We start from the raw sequence: 21,321 nt of genomic DNA on the forward strand, positions 1-21,321 counted from the left end.
GATTGCTTAAAGTATAAGGCTATGCTCTTATGAAGTTATAATTTTCAGCATTATTTTTCCTTTCTTGAAGAGAGTTTAAAACCATGGACGGGACCAGGATCACAAGATAGAAGCTTAATTTAGCTTGAAGTACTCGAGTTGAATATTTGGGGTATAAGAGGGACTTTATTGGTGAGCATTAGGAGTTGGGAAGATGCATCTAAGATTAAGAATTTAGCAATGGGCATCGAATTGTTAGGAATTGTTTGAATTGGAGCACTTTTCGTCGTTTTGGGTGTGAAAAATTCCCGTAAGAAGCTACTGATCAAAATTGAGATTGTGTCGATGTTGGTATCAACAGCCAACTATGCTACAATGGAGACGTCTTAAATCAGATGGCACGAACGGTTTACCGATTCTGCCATTGGCCTGGCATATTCTTAATAATCATAGTATTAATTTCTTTTTCCTCCAGATGTTTGTATGCCTTACTTGCAGGTCCTCATGAATCAAGAATAGAGTTGCTGTGCTGTAGTGTATGCTGAGTTGCTTCTTTGACTGAATCTATGTGTCCGAGTGTCGAACTCCTGATTGTAACATTCCCGGAAGTTTGAGAAGCTATCAACTGTTGTACCCTTCTTGTACTTGGAGTTAAATTGTGTAATTGTGACATAATCCTGTATTTGCTAATGTTTGCTAGTCATGCAACGCTAATTTGCTAATTGTGATTTAGTATTGTCCTTCTATGCACTCGTGTTCCTTGTTCTGCTAGTATTTGACAGTTCGCCTCCATGTATGTTCACTCTCTCCTAACCCTAGTTTTATGAAACAAGATTCAGTCTTCTTGCTACAATCATCAGAAGATTTTGTATGGGAGCTGCGAACTTTCTATAATTTAAACTTTAGGAAACGCGGGTCAAGCTTTTACTATCCTCACTTTTTATTGGCAATGTGTATTTTACGTGTGAATTATGTAAACCATTTAAAAACATTCCTTCAATGGTCTTATCAGACTCTCATTCGTGAAAAAACTCTCCACGGAAGCAAATTGAGGGTTGTGATGCATCATTGGCTGTCATTCAATTTATCCGGTACTTTTTTTTACGTACTTGAAGGATGCTCTCCTTCACTTGGAAATTATGTTATCCCTGGCTGAAAAAGCGAAACACGATACTTCACGCCCTTTATTTGAGTGGCTTTTTCTTAGTCAAATTCCCTGAAGCGGAAGCTTATACTTGCTTTGAGGTGGTAAAACGAGCGCCTCGATTTCATTGGAAAGGAGTTCCTCATAACATTTTTCACTCGGCCTATTTCGTGAAACGGTTGGAGATGTTCACACATGAGAACATAAGAAGCATAAGTGAAATTCTTATTCCTCCTTAATTAAAGAACCTATCCACTCAAGGATAGCACAGAGCAATAAGATGATATCATCGGGAACCTACACCATGTGATTGATCAGCTTGTCGACTCTTTTATCCGCTGAAGGGGTCCCCATTTTTTCCCTGGAGTAGAGGAGGTGAAAACAGAAGCCAACATAAGAAAGTAGTGACGAGACTAAATAAAGAATATTCTGTTAGATCATCTCGAAAAATGTTTACAACTAACATATTGTCAATAGCACCAAATTCAGAACCATGCAAAATCAATATAGACGGGGTAACATTTGAAGAACCGGATTGAATGAATTAGGATAGCATATTTTCTATTGAATTAGGAAATGAATTGAAATGTAAAGATATTCTAAAATCTTCCGGCAACAGCGTAGGTACAGCTCAAGTCACCATCAAAAGCTTTTTTTGGATGATGCGCTTGGGTTATTTACTTATGTTTTCCCTTGTATATGCCACATGAACCCGGTTGCAGCACAGCAAGGTGCCTATCTAGCTTATTGTTTTAACCCGGTGGAGGAGTGTGAGGAAAATCCAGAAGGTCCTCCTTTCCTGTTCGGAGGAGGGGGCTGCCATTGGTTACGTCCTTTTAGGTATATGAAAATTTGCTGAAGCGTCCATCCGTGAAGTCTAAGAAAGCCGCTCCTCATTTGTCCTCCTCATGAAGAATTATCGAGATCAATTTGGATACTTTGAATACAAATGGAGGAATTAAGCTTATTCTAATTACATTATCACAGCAAAAGCGGTGCATATCTGTGTGTTTATGATCTTTCTTCGAGACTATTCACTAAAGCTCATTACATTTTGGATTTCACCATTCCATCTGTGTTTTTGATAAGCAAAACTATTAGAAATTTTATCTTATTTCTAATTTTATTATCATACCGTGGTTGAGTCAGCCTTTCAATTTGCCAAAGACTTCATAAGTAGTTATGCCAAAAGTGTGAATGACCTTACTATCCCTCAAACCTACATGCTTTGTCATCGGTATCTAACACTCTTAAATGGGCAGGAGGATGCTACGGATAATCGGGTTAGATCCGACAAATCTAAGTACTTGGGAGGTGTGGGAGAGCATCCATCGGGATTTGACATTTTTCTCTTATTGTTTTTAGCTACATATTGACTTGGTTATGCATTCATTTTCTGATTTTCGTTCTCTCATGAATTATTTGTCTGAAATGAATCTATAGGGGCTAGCTTTTCCTTTTGGTTACCTGGGTGATGGATCTATTTTTATACTCATTTGTGATTAAATATGTGTTGATGTGTGAAAACACGGGGAGAACTAGAATCGGTAGTTAGGTGGGCACAAACAACATGACATATTATCGAGTGTTAAGTGAAATTGAAAAGGATGAGAATTGGATTGTATCATCAAAAGTTGAAGCATCCAGATATTTAACTAAGGAAATTGGCTTAGCAATAAAGAAAGTTAACTTTTTTTGAAAAGCAGTCTTTCTTTTTCTTTTTTAATCGAATTCCATAAATTTTGTCTTTAGTGGGGACAAACTTGTTAGTAATTTCTAAATGTATATCCAATCTGCAGAGTCCGGTTTGCTTCTTCAATGTGCTCTGAAATAGTCATTACTTTCATGCATCCTTTGCTACCGTAACAGTTGGAGTTTGCTAATTGCGGGAACACGACCATTCCAATTAATTTGGAGACTATTTTTTCTCCAATTTTGGGGCCCGGTGAACTACCCGGCACAGAAAGTGTCTCCATTGCTACTGTTTTGACTCTCATCCATCAAAGATGTTCCTGCAGCTAGATAGTCCCTTTTGCGCTCTCTCGTCTTGTCATCATTTTACATCCTTTTGTTACTTTGCTGCAACTACAATAAGGGAGGGAACCAGTTCTTGTTGGAGAGATCATATGACTGTTGTTTATCTAAATTGATGCGACTAATATCCTGTTTTTCCCCTACCTTTCTTTCAAGCACCAATTTTTCTTGTTGGATACGGCATTGGGGTAAGCATCCTTTGCTGCCAAGGATGCCATAATTTTCCTGGTAGTGTATTTGATCCCCCACGGGGTGTTTCTTTTCATTAATACATCCGTACACCACGAATCTTACCCCATGCCTCAATCCTTAGAATTTTTACTTCTTAAATGGAAGCAGGCTTCGTTATCCTTTACTTGTCGGATCATCCGGTCAATTCAATACTTTTCGTGTACGAACATTACTTGTTTAACGAGGAACTACTTATTCCGCTTGTTGAGTTGAGGCTATTTTATTTTCCTGGTGCGCATGCCGTCATAGAGTTATTAGTTTGCTTTTGAGGAGTTCAATTCTAATGCCTTGGTAGATTTGGTAGGGAGCACTAGATTTTGTTGAGGCATTGTCGGAGGCAGATGAAATCTTTGAAACGAGGGGTCATGTGACTACCAAAGTTGCAGTATATCAGATTTCTATGTCTCTGACATGTTTATAGCGTCTTGACGTCCCGATGATGTTACAATGGATGATGAGGATGCCACCGATTAAACGCCCGGGTACAAGGGTGATGAGTCAAGTACGTTCTTTGATGTTTCTGACAAATACATGATGGTACAACTTCTAGGGAGTACACTTATTACTAGTGCAACCGAAGATACCAAGTCACATGAAGAGGGAACAGTTGATCTAGATGGATCCAACTTTGATATGTCAATAGATCGGATGAGATGCTACAACTCTGAATCAGTATGCCATTCTGACGTGGGCGAAGCAGAGTGCTTCGATCCACATTTGTTCATCGGAACATTACATTGACTTTTTCGATGAAGTGTTAAGTTTTCAACTCACAGCATCGCACAAGGAAATTCAGAAAAAGGAAGTCTGTGACATTGGTGCTTGATCTTGATGGCAAGAAGCTTAGTTTATAGTTTGCCTCTCTCTCTCTCTCTCTCTCTTTGGTTGAAGTAAACAAACGATTGTAATTATCCGTGCGTATGATAGGTAGACCGACAGAAAAATTGAACGAATACAATTTCATAGCCTAGGGAGAAACTTTTGATCCCGCATGCTCACCTCTCCTTTTCGTTTCTTATCCCTTAAAAGGAAAAGTTTGTTGTTCCAATTTCTCCGTTGTAAACAAAAGCGTCAGAATGCAAAGTCAATGTCTTGTGGAGATACTAGGACACCCGCTGAGGTTCCGCCACTTTTAATGTCAATTTCTGAACCGAATAGCTAGTCAAATGCTACTTCTAAAAGAAAGCAGTATTTATCCGGTGCTGCCTTGCCTCTACTAATCATCACCTTTCCTTGTCATGTATCAATGCTTCTTGTTAGTTTCATCGTCTTATGAAAGCCCTTGACAGAAACTTATCTATGATTTTTCCCATCGGGATGAAATGCATATTGTAAATATGCTTATGTTAGCTGTCTATTCTAGACGAAGAGAGCCGGACATATTATACGATTTTGAGTGATAAGCACAATTTTTCATGAAACTTGGGTATTCTTGCAAGTTGAGCACAATTTTTAAGTATAATAAAAGGATCATATAAGTTTAATAGGCAAACATGAGCTCGGAGCTGTCCTGTTCTTTGTTGTAGCCAATGTAATCAATATCTGATTACAAAGGAGGGTATGAGTGTTGCCATATCCTTGGGAGGGAACATTATCGCCGCATGCCACAATCAGAGAGTGAGAGCGATCATTAGCGAGTTTTTGCATCTTCCTTGTCATGTCCTGTGAGTGGCATGATCGCTTGAAATTTTATGTCGTGATGCTTGAAAGTGAAGCCGAGAAATGCTAGATTTTCCACGGAGTAAGTCAATATAACACTTCGGGAGGCAGCTGATCATATCTTGAACATGTAATTACTCCATACTTCATTACATTGTTTCTTTGGTGAACCAGTTATTTCTTACTGTAATTGCATATCCGGTGTCCGTCTTCACAATTTTTCTTCTCCCATCTTGGGGGGTTTCCGCACTTTCAAATGTCACTATATGGATATTCTCCGGAATCAAGGCATACCGTAAAAACTGTTTATTTGATCAACCATGCATATATGTTCTAGTCTGAACTATTTTAACGCCATTAATATGCTTGCCTCGGTAGCAGAAGATTATCTTCTGGAATATATGCTAACTTTTGTGCCTTAGGCACGGCATGATTCTATCGATGGGGATTGGTTTTGCGCATAAGTTAGAAGAATTGTAATATCAACATCTTATGATGGTAGTGCGACCTCTCTCATCTATCCGGAGGCTGAAAGAGTAATATGCCTACTAATACCGGAAGTTTTATCGCCCTCATAATTTAAACGAGTTCAGCATACCAAAGACTTTTAGTCTTTGGCGGGTTCGGAAGAGATGGAATCGATCTAAAAGAAGGGTTGTGAAAGTAACCGACAAAGAAATGTCTACCCAAGAGAAGACCGGAGAAACATCTTCTATTCCCTATGGTATGGCTGCCTCGTCAACCGGTATTGGGCTGCGGCCTGTAGTAAGAGATTTCACGAAGCGAGTTGGTCGGGTATCTCATCCGACTATATGTTCGCTTCTAGTCTATTACATTTAAGCTAAGCATACACTTGTATTCTTGTGTGAATTAATTATTTTGGATTGACATCTTGGTGAAACGGGATAACGGACGCGCTCCGGCAAGCGATGAATGGTTTCGTGTTGAGAAATGTGAGAGCCTTTATGGGGTGATTGTCCCACAAGTGATTAGCGAAAAGTCATGGTAAAGTTCCCGTATAGCTCTTTAATAATACATTTCTCTCGTGTCCTTTGTGGCTTCTTTCCTTTCATTCTTAGATTTTTACTTGTCAATCTACTTGGAACTTAAATGCTAAGGTTGACATGTCACAATTTTTGTCTCCATCGAAAAAAAGCATTGTTCTAAACGATAGAATTGACTCTTCTCCGGAGTGTAAACATCCATTTTCCAGGCGGCATTTCACTAATGCGAAAATGCTTTGACGTGTGTCAAAGTTGTCTTGTGACAATACATAGTGTCTAAAGCCGATCCGCAATGCCTTAAATTTCATTATGAAAAGATAAGCACTTGCATTTTTCGTCGGTTTGTGTTCGGATTTCAGCACTTGCTATTTAGCATCCGTTTCGGTGTGCTCCGTTAAAATTCAATCAATCGAGTCTTTGAACAATTTGCACTTATCTATTTTGGCTTTCTCGGTCGAATTGCTAAGAGGTTGCTCCAGGAAATTATTGAAAAGGTTATGTCCTAGTATTGTTGCGGGGGTCGAAATTGAAGATTTTATTGGAGTTTAGAAAACCCGAATACGTTCACTCACAAGAGAGGGCCTTCACAAAACATGCTAACAAGCTAACTACTGGTCATGGCATATTTCTCTCTACACTAAGAAATGGAGACCGACTCCATCTAGGGATGGCGTGACGATTTGTTCGGTTGTTTGTTCTCGGGAAGATATCGCGGCTATATTTAGTAAGGTAGTTAAGGACAATTCGAGGACACCGAGCGTAAAAGAAGCTTGTGAGGTCATTGCTGACATCCGTGAAAGATACCCTCGGGTGGAGCTGTACTTGAATAATAAGAAATTGGGAGACATTGTTGATCCGTTGAAGGAATATTTACCGGGGATCTTTCCCGAGCGGATTCTCGGATGAAAAATCTTCAGGCAACAGCATAGGTACGGCTCAAGTCATGATCAAAAGCTCTTTTTGGATTATGCGCTTGGATTATTTACTTATGGTTTCCCTTGTATCTCGCCACATGAACACGGTTGCAAAGACAACGAGGTGCCTATCCGGTCGATTGTTTTAACCTGATGGAGGAGTGTGAGGAAAATCCAAAAGGTCCTCTCCGGTTCGGAGGAGAGGGCTGCCATCAGTTACGTCCGTTTAGGTACGTAAAAATTTCTTCAAGCATCCATCCGTGAAGTCTAAGAAAGCCGCTCCTCGTGAAGAATTATCGAGATCAATTTGGATACTCTAAATACAAATGTAGGAATTAAGCTTATTCTGATTACATTATCATAGCAAAAACGGTGTGTATCTATCTGTTTATCATCTTTCTCCGAGATTATTCACTAAAGCTCCAACGCACCTGAAAATGTTATTCGCTTATTCATAAATTTCGGACAGAGAGAAAGCCGAGCAACGTCGCAAGCAAAACGCCCTTTCATTTGTCGATAATCCAAAGCACTACCATTAACCTCTTTCCTTAAGAGGTTCATAAATACAGATGAACTAAGCTCGAAAGTTTAAATTAGATTACATGTTAAGAAACCTAAAAACCGTCACACGGTTCGAATAAGAATAAGCAAAGTGTAGTGCCCGGGGCAACATGCCTTGCCATGAGATCAACTCGATACCCGGGTTTTCATGTACCTTTTTTAGGACGCCTATTTGAAATGATAATCAAAGACAATTTCAGCATTTTTGGAAGCTCTTTGATAGCTGAGCACATTTTGGATCACTTGAAGTTGTTTTTGTCCATCTGGTGTGGGCGGCAATTTAGCCTTGATAATCAACTTCTCCAGCACAAGTGCATCCCCAAGAAGGAACTTAATTAGGGCGAGCAGATGTTTCGACTCACCAACATAAGCTTCACAGCCGACGATCTCAACTCTTTTGAGATGTTTCACCAAACATTCAAAGTTCCCCTTCCGTGAGCACAAAAAATCTTCTTCGTCGAAGTTGAAACGTTCTTCAGATTCTCGATGAAGCTGAAACTGCACATAAATACCCCATTCAAGAAACAAACTTCACATGAGAAGCTGAACCACAGGAGGGGGGGAAAAAACTTCATTGGCTCACTAAAATTTCAAACAAACGATTTCCATTAGTCCTCTGCAGATGCTAGTTAGTCTTACTTTAATTTAAGCTCTCAAACTCGTCTACACATATAAACATGTTCTCTTTCTAGGTGCTCATCGCTAAACTCTTAGTTCAAGATTCGAACGCTACATGGCAGCAAAAGGACCTCCAGTCCAACACTGCAGTTACTTTAAGACATGAACCAAACAGCTTAATGTTGCCCTGCACACAGGCTGCTAGACTCACAGGGTTGGGCAATTTTCAATTGCTGGAACAAATAAGAGTTAGAGATTGATCTTCTTTATGTGCTTCTAAAGTTTTAACTCATTGTTTAAACATCAATGCGAAAGAGAAGTCAGCACAAGAAGCGAATCGAAAATACCATAGCAAAGGAACATACCATCGGGAAGCAAGTCAGGTATATGACTAATTTTTCCAGGCACTGTGAACTTCGTAGCATGTATGCTATCCCGGGAAGGTCCCATTGATTAACTGGTGCATGTAGTATCAGATTCTGACATTTTGACAATGGAGACGGCACTCCATCCATCTCCAAGAGGGACAGAACCTAAGGAAATTAAGCGAGCAAAATAGAAAATGTTAATTGACATTTCTTTTTCCCGTTCAACATGAATAAGGAATAACAAAAATTTACAGTCCATCCAGATTCGATATCCTCTGACCCCGTCTCGCAGCTGGGAAAAGACCAATGAGGACACCACGGGTAAAAATGAACAAGGGAACGTATTTAAGAATCGAGACTGTTTACATATGCTTCTCAGATAAGACTTATGATCTTTGAAAGATCTGAAAATTCAAGTAGTGGGTCACCCGAGACAGCGAGCCTATTTATCGACTGAAGTTTCCAAGTGAATCATTCTACTGCCATTGTAAAATATTCAGGGGATACCCAAGTAGCATTTATTATGGAATGGCGGCCTAAGGTGACAAGAGAGCACGACCCAGTTCAGTCAACCTAAGATGACTAGGTCCATGACCCTTCGCCATATATCCAGATAATTGTATTTCCTCTATAAACTGGAGGAATGAATTGAAAAAAAGTAACTCTTTCAGATAATCTCTTTGTGCATTTTTCTTGTGAAAGTAAAGAGTTTGACAATGTGGCGTTGAGCAGCATCCAAAACAGTTACCAATACCTAGTGGCTTTCATTGTCCCTAATTGAGTGAGATCCCAGATCCATTTACTTGAAATGTAAACGGAGGAAAAAAAGCTCCAAGGTTCACCAGTTCGTAACGACAAACTTATGAATCATCCTATCAGCCAATGATTAATTACACATGAGATCACAACGAATCCCCTTGATGAAATCAAGAATGCCGCCAATCACAGACCCCACTCAACACGAGCTGGTCTTATAAATAGTAAGAAAAATTGAGGCTGTACCTGCAAACACCAACCGCCGGTGGTGATGGTAGGAACTCCGCGCACCTTCTCAAGAAGATGCCTCAACAAGTCGCGGCCCTTGGAATTAGGATCCCGACTTTCAACGGAAAAAATCTAAATCGGCTTCCACCAAAGAAGACACGTTGTCAAGCCTGAACCCAGCATGATTCCCTCCTATTACGCGCAAGGAAAGCAAATGCGGGGCGCAAAGTTTCTTCACGTAAGAACCAAAGCCGAGGCTAACGAGCACCAACTTTTTCAAACATAATGAATCAATTATAATGTTGTTCACGCCCTCGCATCTGGACAACACAAGGGACTCCAAAACAGGACATCCCCTGAAGATTCGCCCGAGGAAATCATCACTCAACTGGGCATCTTCGATCGACAAGACCTTAAGACAAGGCCACCTAATAGTCATATCCAACGAGAAACAGCACTTACCGACGTCCAGGCGCACCAACCGGCTGAAGCAATACAAGAACTCCGGCAGTACATAAAAAAACCGCGACCATTGAGACAGCCGCAAGCGGAGATCCTCCACGGAGCGCCGCACCGCGAACCGGAGCCATAGGTCGATCTTGGGGCGGTCGGCCTCGTCGTACATGAAGCGGGTGAGGTGGAATTTCTTCACCGTGGGGGAGGAGAACTGACTCAGGACGCTGTCGACAATGGACGGGAAGAACAAGGGACTGTCAGGCGGGGGTTCAAAGTATACATCGTATCCAACGAAGACAAGGTCGGTGGCGGTGGTCCAAGTGGGCCGCCAGCGCTTGGAGAGGACGCAGGTCTTGACGACGTCGTGGATGGGCAGAAAAGAGAAGATGTTGTGGATCACGGCGTCGGGCAAGCCGCTGATAAGGTCCCTACGCCTCAGAGGAGGAGCGGAGCACTCGCGGTGGATGGCGCCGTGCACGGAGGTCTCCGCCATGGAATTGAAATTCTAGGGTTTCGTTTCTGCGGACGTTCTCCCCCGAGCTTCCTTATCGATTTTCCTGTACACGCTCCTTTCAATTTTCCTTTTATTGGGGGGTGGCCAGCGAATCCGTTTCCCCACTTGAAATGGAACTTCTTTTTTTTTTTTTTTCCTTTTTTTAGTAGACACCAAAATTAAACTTAAAGAAAAAGGAATTAAGTAATTACCCCAACTTACGTGGGGCAGTGCAGTGGAGGAAGCATGCGCAAGTGATTCGACTTTGGGATCTTTATTACCAATGGCTGATTATCTTATGGCTCACACCTTCCATAAATGCTTCGTTTTGCAGTTAATTAGTTATTTTAGTATGATTTTCTTTAAATGCTTCTTTTTCGAATTTAGAATCTTATTTCACGGTCCAACAACTTTAGCATGGGTTTAAGGAAGATCTTCTAAAAGCGCATATGATGTCGTAAAAGCAAGTGTGAAATAATGTACAACATAAATACAAACTTGAAGCAACAATTACATAACTAAATAGCATGCATAATATGAATCTAAAAAAAGTAAAGCCCTCGCATTGCTTTTTACTTACCAAACAAGTGTGTGCCGAACTCGATAAGATGGTGATTTGTGTCATCGGACGTCAACTTTGTTGCGTCAAATTATAGAAATGATTGATAGTTGTTTATGTTGGTAAGTATCGCAACAATTAGAGTGGCAAATACACCCAGTGCTCTCCTATTAGAGAGGTTAATATGTATAGGCTGATGTGTTGCATTCATGTGTTGGCGCCTTTTAGGTTAGCTGTATTCTAGGCAAAGTACTTTAGAATTACGAGCTTGAGTTGATTAGCTTTAAATAGAACTGAATTAATGATAAAAGGAAAAAACAAATTTTGTGATTCGTTACAAACTCTTTTTGACGGGCGGTTGAAATGTAGTTAAGCTCTCGAATTTAACTGGAGCCGATTCAATATCTCGAATTGCATTGTTTTATTGAGTAACTAAATAAAAAAATAAATATTAAATGGAATTTAAATGGATGGACTCACCATTGGACATACAAATTACTTCACATCTTGCACCAACCATGTTGAATAACAATATTACTATGCTTAGGTATACGTTGAGTTGCAAGTAAAACCTATTTAAAATACTTATAAAAGATAGCTTCCCCTCGTTATCTTATGGGGATAGATCTATATTAAATGAATCGTCGGATGAGACTAATGTGCTTGGCTATATTTTGGGTGGTACGTAAAAAATCCTATTTAACATTTTTGTTAACATAGCTACTCGGGAAAAGTATCAAAAAAGTCTTAAACGTATTGCATTAGTGTCAATTTAGTCCTAAACTTATTTTTGGTACCAATTCAGTCCTAAACCTTTTGCAATGGTGCCAATTCAGTCCTAAAACTTGTATTAATGTCAATTCATTCCTAAACATTTTGCATTGGTGCCAATTAAGTCTTAAATCTTCTATATTTATGTCAATTGAGTTAATCGGGCTAATTTTGATCGAAAATCGCCGACGTGGACGTCAATTATCCTACATGGCACGGCTAGCATTGACTTGGACACTTTTAAATATTATTTAAATATTTTTAAATAATTTTTAAAATATTTTTTGTTTTTTTAAATATTCTTAAAAATTATTAAATATATATATTAAAAAATGTCCACGTTAGCATCGGATGTGCCATGTAGGACAATTGATGTCCACTTCTAGGGATTTCCGATCAAAATTGACCATATTGACTCAATTGACATATATACAAAAAATTTAGGACTAAATTGTCACTAATGCAAAAAGGTTTATGACTGAATTGGTACCAATGTAAAATGTTTATAACTGAATTGGCACCAAAAATATGTTTAGGACTAAATTGGCACTAATGCAATAGGTTTAGGACCTTTTCGACACTTTTCCCTAGCTACCCTCGTTATTTAAGAGAAGCCCGATGTATTTATGTTTAAGTATTATATAGAGTTACTGTCCGCAAAATTCTCAATGCAACTGTACATGTCGAACAATTAATATAATAATGAGAAAAGATATCGTCCCATAGAGATTGATGATTAATAAACTAATTAAATACTAAAAATGAATTAATTATAAAATTTATCTAACAAGTAAAAATAGAATTGAGAATAAATTAAAATTGACAATCTTAAAGACAAAAGTTTGTAACCGGATGTGATAAATCAATCAAATAAATATGTTAGAGTATTCGATTTCACCATTACCACTAGACATGAATTTCGGATCTTTACGCATACAAGAACAATAACGATATCAAACATGTGATAGCAGAATTTTCTTTGCTATTCATTATCCTATCTCTAGGCATACTAAACCTACTTAATTCTCTGTGTGAATTTAAGCAAACATACGTGCATTAAAATATGTGAATATTTCCCGATTTAGAGTCTTTTGGATCGCCTTATCACCGAAAGCTACACAAATAACATGGTATATTTCTATCTACATTATATTATAAGGAGTAATTGCATATTATTACTTATCAATCTCAAACATGCACATTGGATTATTTAAATGGTGGCTAGTCAATTAAACGCATTAAGCATAATAATATATAACTCACATGAACGAAATTACTTGCAAAATATAAACATCATGAAATTCATATCATCATGGTCGGGCTACATCGTAGCCATAACAAAAGAAAATTAGAACATAATAGAAGGAAAAATAAACATACAAATTAAATCAAACATATGGAATCAAAGAACAAGAATTCTATCGCCACTTTGTCTTCTTTTCAAAATACTTGAAAAACTCCGAGAATAATGAATGAGCGATGTAAAAAGTTAAAAAAAAAAAAACGAACATCTCTCCCAAAGCTCTTTATGTTATCCTCTGTCTAGAATAACATTCAAGACTCAAGAATAAAATAAAGTCGTAAAGATAATATTAAGATATCTTAAAAAAAAAAACCTCTAAGGATGATATTATGATATCCTAAAAACAAGGCAATCCTTGACGATTTAGTCTCTATCTTCTAACGATTCTGTTGGTAGCATCTTGATTTCCTTCTTTTTTCCTTTTCTTCTCCATATATCATTATCATGCACAAAAAAGGAAAATTTCAATAAATAGAAGGAAATTCAAATATTTTGTCAAAGATATTATATTATTTGTTATCTAAAATAGGTAAAATAACTCTATTTTCTAGAGTTATCAGTTACATACGATTTAAACGAATTAAGACCGCACGTATGATCTCTATTCAATATTATAGGTATTTGAATTGACGCATATGGCAAATTATAGGTGTTCAAGGAAGATTGTAGTCTCTAAACTAAACCAAGCAAAAACATTTACCGGAAAAAAACTGAAAATTTTGATTTATTAACTTGGTTTCGGTTTGATTAGGAAATTGTGAGATCAAGAAATTTGATTAAATGATTAATTGGCAACTTGACAATTAAGGAGATGGTAGAGTGGTGGCCCTGGTGGGCCCGGCCAGTCATTCCAAGCAGGAGACTTGGTAGAGAAAAGCGGTGACTTCAAGTTAAGCAAGGAATGATGGGACCCAGTCACCGGGAGAGGGGCGGAAAGAAAGAAAATTATTATATGCTATCTAATTACGAATCTGCCCCTAGATGATTAAAGCAGGTGAAGTTCTTCGACTTTCTTTCTTTTTTATATAGGCTAAATTCCGTAAAAACCCTTAAAACTTTAAATCCAGTTTTAATTCTACCTCAGCCTTTTCTATAATCCCAAATCTGTCTCCAATTTTTCTGTCAAAAAAATTCCAACATTTATAATCAATCTCAAATCTGCTACAAGCATTTTTTTATCTAGGAAAAAAACATTAGCTAGTGTCAAATCCACCCCTATTAGCCCTCCGATCCAGAAACAGGCGTTATGTTTGACTTAGCATTTTTATGGCGGTAAAAATCTGCATGCACCGCCAATGTTCCAAAACAAACTTACAATATGAACGCACTTAAGGGCCTGTTTGGCATTCCAAAAAAGTAATCCCGATTAGAATTATATTTTTGATTCTATTCTACATATGACTTTTAGAGAATCCGCACGCATTTGATAGCTACATAAAATTTCTGTTTTTGAACAGAAATACATTTCTTCTTTTTAAAAAGAATTAAACCGTTTTTTCAAACTTTTTTAAAATTCCCCCACTTTTTATGTTTTGATATTTTTTCATATTTTTTAAAATTTTTAATTTCCCCTTTTAAGTTTTTTATTTTTTTAAAATTTATTTTTTTTATTTAATTTTAAATAGAAAAAATTAGTTGTTAGTAAATTTTCAAATCTAATTTTAATTTTTTAAAAATTTAAAAGTCCACGTGGACTTAATTTTTTTTAAAAAAGAACTGAGATTTTGTTTTTTTTGGTGATTTTGAAAAGTGTTCTTTTTTTGGAGAATCAACTTTTTTTTTTGTCTAAAAGATTCAAATTTAATGTTATTTGCATTACCAAACATGTTTGTCATTCTTTTTTGTTCCGGAAAGCAGAATCAAAGAAATAGAAACGTTTCTAAATAGGGCCTTGGTGCATTGTCCCGTGACTACTGAGAAACCAAGTCCCATCACACGACCTAACGAAAGCCCAACAACAACACTATCATCACTCCAAAAGCCACAACACTACTAAGAAAAAAAAAAGAAAAAGAAAATAACCTAATATTCTCACGGGAAAACAAAAGATTACGCACCATTTGACGCCTTTAAATTTGCCCTCGTTTGATTTCGACGAAGGGAAAGAGCGAACCCTTTATAGTTGAGAAATTGTTATGATAACTCCTTTTAGAGTAATTCGAATTTAAGAATAATAAATGTGGAAAATGCATTAACCTGCCCGCTCAATAGCTCGAACTAAAACAAGAAAATGACCAAATAAAAAAAGTTAGCAATAATCCCATAAGAATTTTACTTGGTATTAGACTAGGAAGTCTTAAATTTAAATCTTTCCAATCCCCTATTATTAACATAATAAATCACGCCTTGATCTCCAAAAATCTCACATTTTATAAGCGCTGATATTTATGCTAATTTATTTGTCTCCGAAAACGGGACTTCAATTACAATTGTTCGTGGAAAAGCTATTTTTGCTTTGACAACCAAGGAAAAGCATGCCCCAACTAGGAAACCCCTAATATGTAATCTCATTAAAACTATGCATGCACTTGCAGCAGATTTTATTTAAATTAATTTCCCAATCAACTCATTTAGTTATCCTAAAAATAGCATTACTTACAAAACTCGTTGTTCGGATCCACTCGCGGATCCGTGCCCGTGCCCGTTGTCGCGACCCTCGATCTCGACGGCGGGAGATCGTGGGCTAATGGGTCGCCCTTCCGGCCCGGTTGCGTGTGGACCTTCGGACGCGGGCCTCTCCCAAGGCCCGCTACCCAAGTCGCAACGGAGGATAAAATCGTAGTCGACCTTTCGGTGTGGTCTAGTGACATGTGTTACGTGTGCATGCCAACGGAGTCGCCACCAATCGTTTCGTGGAAGGTACGATTGGAAACCCTATCGAATAGTCGGGAGCTTCTATTCGATTCTGCGAGAACCGGAGAAGTGGGATCGGGGACTTAGTTACGCCAACTATCGGAGATGACGCCCTTTCGGTACCTAAGTTGATTGAATTTTCTAATCTCGAATTTCATGCAGATGAGTGGGGTACGAATCCTAAATCTAGGAGTTCATGCGGATGGGAGTGACTATTCTAGCAATCACAATCAATGAAAGTAAATGCGCAAATCAAGGAAACCATAACGTGCGGATAAATCGCATCAAATCGGCGTGGCATTCCTAGTATAGCCCTATTGGCTTAGAGAAGGGACATTCAAAGCATAGGAAGGGATCGGGAGTGATTTGGAAGCGATTCACCCATGAGAGGCAAAATCGTAATTTTGAGAAATTTTGGGGTACGATTTGCCAAAAAGGGCAAAATCGTCATTTCAGAAAAAATTCAGAGTAAGAAATGTTGAAAATAGGATTGACCACCTAAGTCGACCCATCTCCTAATTTCCAACATTTTTTGGAAGTCCACAGGAATTTTTGGAGACAAATTACCCCTAAAGGGTAAAATTGTCAGTTTTGGAAAGATCGGGAGGAGAAAATCTCAAAAATAGGATTGGCCAGTTGATTGTGACCATTCCTCAATTTTTGAGAATTTTTGGAATTTTCGGGAATTTTTGGGGATTTTTGGGGACAAATTACACCTAAAGGGTAAAATTGTCATTTTTTGGAAAGATCGGAAAGAAAACTCAAAAATAGGATTGGCCAGTTGATTGTGGCCATTCCTCAATTTTTGAGAATTTTTGAAATTTTTGGGAATTTTCTACGAATTTTCCTAATTTTTTTGGATTTTTTTTTTTTAATTTTTCCAATTTTTTTTGGATTTTAAGAATCATTTTTCGATTTTTTTTATTTTTTATTTTTTTTTTTCGGACCGGGTCAACCCAGTCAACGGACCGGTCAACCCGGTCCACCCGGTCCGGAGCCGCGTCCAGACCGGCGTTCACCCCCAAAACGACGTCGCTCGGACGTCCGCGCGCAAATTTTCGAAAATTCCCGCCTAGAATAATTGACACTCCAGATTGTGACACGTGGCGGACGGACGACGGTCGGATCGACTTCTCTGAATCAACGGCCAAGATTAGAAGGAGGTTAGATCTCAACCGTTCAATCTAATTATTTTTTTAATTTCTGAAAATGATTTTATTTATTATTCGAAAATTCGAATATTCGATCCAACGATCGGAATGGTGACGCGTGGCCAAACCTGGGCCACGCGATCACAAAATATATTTTTTTATTTTTCGAAAAAATGGAATATATCTGAAAAAAATGAATTTTATTTTTCAAAAATTCGGGATCCCGACACGTGGCCTATCTTAGGCCGTCGGATCATTTTTTATTTATAACAGATTGCTGACGTGGGCACCACGTGTGCACCACGTGGCGCCACGTCATCGCCACGTCGGCTTTGACCGAGTCAACTTTCGTTGACTGGTCAAAGTCTTTACCTGAGAAGACGACCGGCGCCGGCGGATCTCGCCGGCGCCTCGCCGGAAATCTCGTTCCGGTGTCGAAATCAACCCTAAACTAAGCGAAATGGGAACCATTAGATTCTCTACACAATCCAAGCTAATATATCTCAGCTTTACATCCCAAAGTCTAGTTCACAGAAGGTCTTCAACTGTTGAACTCCGGCCAAACATGCAGATTCCGGCGAGAGAATATACGTTGATTACCGATCATCCAAACTGAGACTTAAGCACATAATCCACATCAATAATGGTTCGGAACACTTACCTGATCATCCTTACTGATTCAGAATCATTCGTTGACGACTTCCGACACGAGACTCCGGTGAGATAGACACGTAGGTTCGGATATGCATTTTTTGGCCAGATCGATTCACGAAAAAGGGAAAACGAAGGATCAGGAAGTGTCGTAGATGCAAACAAAAATGTAAGAAGAGTGACTAAACAAGATTTGCAGACTCAAGGTTTGGATCGGGGTCCTTTAATTCACACCGGCATTCCATCGAACAGGTATCATGCTAATGTTAATGATGAATGTATTCCGATCGTAAACTAGATTATGCAAAACCGAGCCTACATCGGTACTCAACCAACTCAGATTATTCAAGATAATGCATCAATCCAACTCGACATGGATGAAATCGACTAAAACCGTAGATTCACAGTGCTCGCCGGAAAGTTAATAGAAGAAATCGAGCTCACCTTTCACGTCGGAGACGACCTGAGATGCGACGGCAGCGAGCTCCGATCTGAGATGCGATGGCGTGGTCCGGCGTCGTTCAAATCGACGGGGACTGGAACTTCGAAATCCCGAGTTACGGAATATCAATCTCCCCTCTCAAAAGACGATCTCCTCTTTTCTTTCTTCCTCTCTTGTGTTCTCCTTTTTCCTTTTTTTTCTCTCTGAATCTCCTCCCCTTTTGTTTTCGAGCACTCTCTTTCCTTTTGTTCCTCTTTCCCGTGCTCCTCTAACTGCCAGGCCTTCCGAAGCTTCCCGAAGCTTCGTTGCTGAAAACCGTTCGAAAAACGGCCGTCTTTCTCTAACCTGCGCCTGTGGAGCTTTGGGAGAGACGATGAATAGTGCCGGGTCACCGGGTCGGATCCGCCCGACCCGGCTGACCCGGTTCGTGCAATAAATGGCCAAATTGAGCTAACAATTAACATTTTTTCATAAAATTGATGCCAAAAATTGATTTCCCATCATGGATTACCTCTAAAGATGTGATTTTCGTAAAAAATTCCTTTGGAATTGAGAGAAAACCCCAAATATTGGGTAAGATCCGAAATTGATTTTCACAAAATTGGAGTCCTTAATGAAGGAATTAGCATCAATTGAGCCCGTCATTAGATTCAGGAGGTGGAAAATTATAGGATAAGGATCATGGGGTTCCATGGGTGTCTCTTAGGAAGATTTAATTTCGGATTTGGCATGGTAGGGACTAAAATGAAAGGAATTTTTGTGCAATTAAGTCCCTAGTGCCAAAATTGAGCAAATTAACATGTAATTGGATCAGAATGTGAAATGTAATGCTAGAGAAACATGTCACAACCCTCAAAAGTGAAAAAAGAAAAATAAAATGACCCCAAATGGTATTTTCATGTCTAATTCGAGGGTGCATTTGTGAAGGAACACACAAATCCGAAATGGAATTTTCAAATTTTAAGAGGTCAAAATGAAAAGGAAATTAAAAGAAAAATACTGACTATTTTTCTGTATTTTTGTGACCTCGAATAGTATTTTTCTTGATTTTTGGGGTATTTTCTTATTTTCTGAAAAATATCAAAAAATGCGAAAAATATGAAAAATTATTTTTTGATAAAAAAATGGTTCCTTGAGCTTGGCCAAGGCTACCAAAGTTGATTTTACAATTTTCTAATTTTTTGTGAATTTTTTATGAATTTTCAAAAATAAATCGAAAAAAAGATTGATTAAAAATCGAGTGTCAGCAGTGCCCTCTTTGGGAGTGATCTCGTGAGAGGTCACTTCCAAAGATAAGGTGACACCTGAAATCTAATCGACTCGATTGGGAAAAGAGAAAAGAAAGAGTTGTGACAGTTGATCTTCAAGCATTCCCGTAGATAAGCTCTTATCCAAAATGAGGTCCCATGCGGTAGTTATAAAAAAAAAAAAAAAGTAGGAAGAGATTTACCCGGCGCTTACCTGTCTGAACTCGAGAGGCTTTCCCGTGAGTGCAAGCGGATTCTAGAAGATACCTAGGGATTCATCACGGAATTGTCCTAGGGAGGTTAAGCTCGACCCGTATGGTAGGTCAAACCATAATGGAATTCCTAACTAGAGGAATGTGAAGACGACCTATCCCGTCCTGTGGGATTCGTCGGAGATTTGATCCGTATGGTGGATCAGCCCGGAAAAAGAATTCCTACTTAAAGGGATTCTAAAGACGACCTATCCCGCTTGTGGGATTCGTCAGAGATTTGATCCGTATGGTGGATCGGCCCGGAAAAAGAATTCCTACTTAAAGGGATTCTAAAGACGACCTATCCCGCTTGTGAGATTCGTCAGGAGGTTTGATCCGTATGGTGGATCAGCTCAGTAAAAGAATTCCTACTTACGGGGATTCTAAAGACGACCTATCCCGCCTGTGGGATTCGTCGGAGGATCCGATCCGACCGGTGGATCGATCCGAAAAAGGCTCACCTACTAAAAAGTTTTACCGGTAAGATGATTTATCCCACTTTCGGGACTTGTCAAAAATCTTTAGAAAAGGCTTACCTACTAAAAGGTTCACCTAATAAGATGACTGATCAAGAATTTAGGGGATACCCGAAATCCCGTAGAAAATCGAATCTGAAAATTCTTTTTAACGAAAGAGGTGTCATTCTGGGATCCGGGGTTACCAGAAATCCTGCAGAAATTTAAACCCGAAAACTTTTTTCATCAAAAAGTGGAAATTCTTTCTCACCACGAAAGGCATCCTTTCGGGATCCGGGGTTTCCATGAGTCCTGCTGAAGTTCAAACCCGAAAACTTTTCTCATCAAAAAGTGGAAATTCTTTCTCACCACAAAAGGCGTCCTTTCGGGATCCGGAGTTTCCATGAGTCCTGCAGATGCTCAAACTTGAAAACTCTTTCTCATCAAGAGAGATGTCCTTCTGGGATCCGGGGTTACCATGAGTCCCGCAGAAGTTTAAACTTGAAAATTCTTTCTCATCAAGAGAGGCGTCATTCTGGGATCCGGGGTTACCATGAGTCCCGCAGAAGTTCAAACCTGAAAATTTTTCTTATCAAAAGAGGTGTCATTCTGGGATCCGGGGTTTCCATGAGTCCTGCAGATGCTCAAACTCGAAAACTCTTTCTCATCAAGAGAGATGTCCTTCCGGGATCCGGGGTTACCATGAGTCCCGAAGTTTAAACTTGAAAATTCTTTCTCATCAAGAGAGGCGTCATTCGGGATCCGGGGTTACCATGAGTCTCCGAAGTTCAAACCCGAAAATTTTTCTTATCAAAAGAGGTGTCATTCCGGGATCCGGGGTTACCAAGAATCCTGCGAAGTTTAAACATGTAAATTCTTTCTCATCAAGAGAGATGTCCTTCTAGGATGCGGGGTTACCATGAATCCGCGAAGTTTGGACCTAAAAATTTCTCTTTATCAAGCAATGGAAATTCTTTCTTACCATAAGAGGTAGCGTTCTGAGATCCGGGGATACCGGGAATCCTGCAGAAGCTTAAACCCGCAAACTCTTTCTTACCAAGAGAGGTATTCTTCCGGGATCCGGGGTTACCGGGAATCCCGCAGAAGTTCAAACCCGAACTCTTTCTCATCAAGAGAGATGTCCTTCTAGGATCCGGGGTTACCATGAGTCCCCTGGAAGTTCAAACCTGAAA

The 21,321-nt window shown here is 39.1% G+C and overlaps 1 pseudogene; it reads right to left on the minus strand.

Annotated features, from left to right (window-relative positions):
- Positions 1–7,635: 7,635 nt before the first annotated feature.
- On the minus strand, positions 7,636–10,445 carry LOC125314016 (annotated as a pseudogene).
- Between the last annotated feature and the right edge of the window lie 10,876 nt (positions 10,446–21,321).

The sequence above is a fragment of the Rhodamnia argentea genome, chromosome 3 (genome assembly GCF_020921035.1).
Source record: "Rhodamnia argentea isolate NSW1041297 chromosome 3, ASM2092103v1, whole genome shotgun sequence".
Classification (NCBI taxonomy): domain Eukaryota; kingdom Viridiplantae; phylum Streptophyta; class Magnoliopsida; order Myrtales; family Myrtaceae; genus Rhodamnia; species Rhodamnia argentea.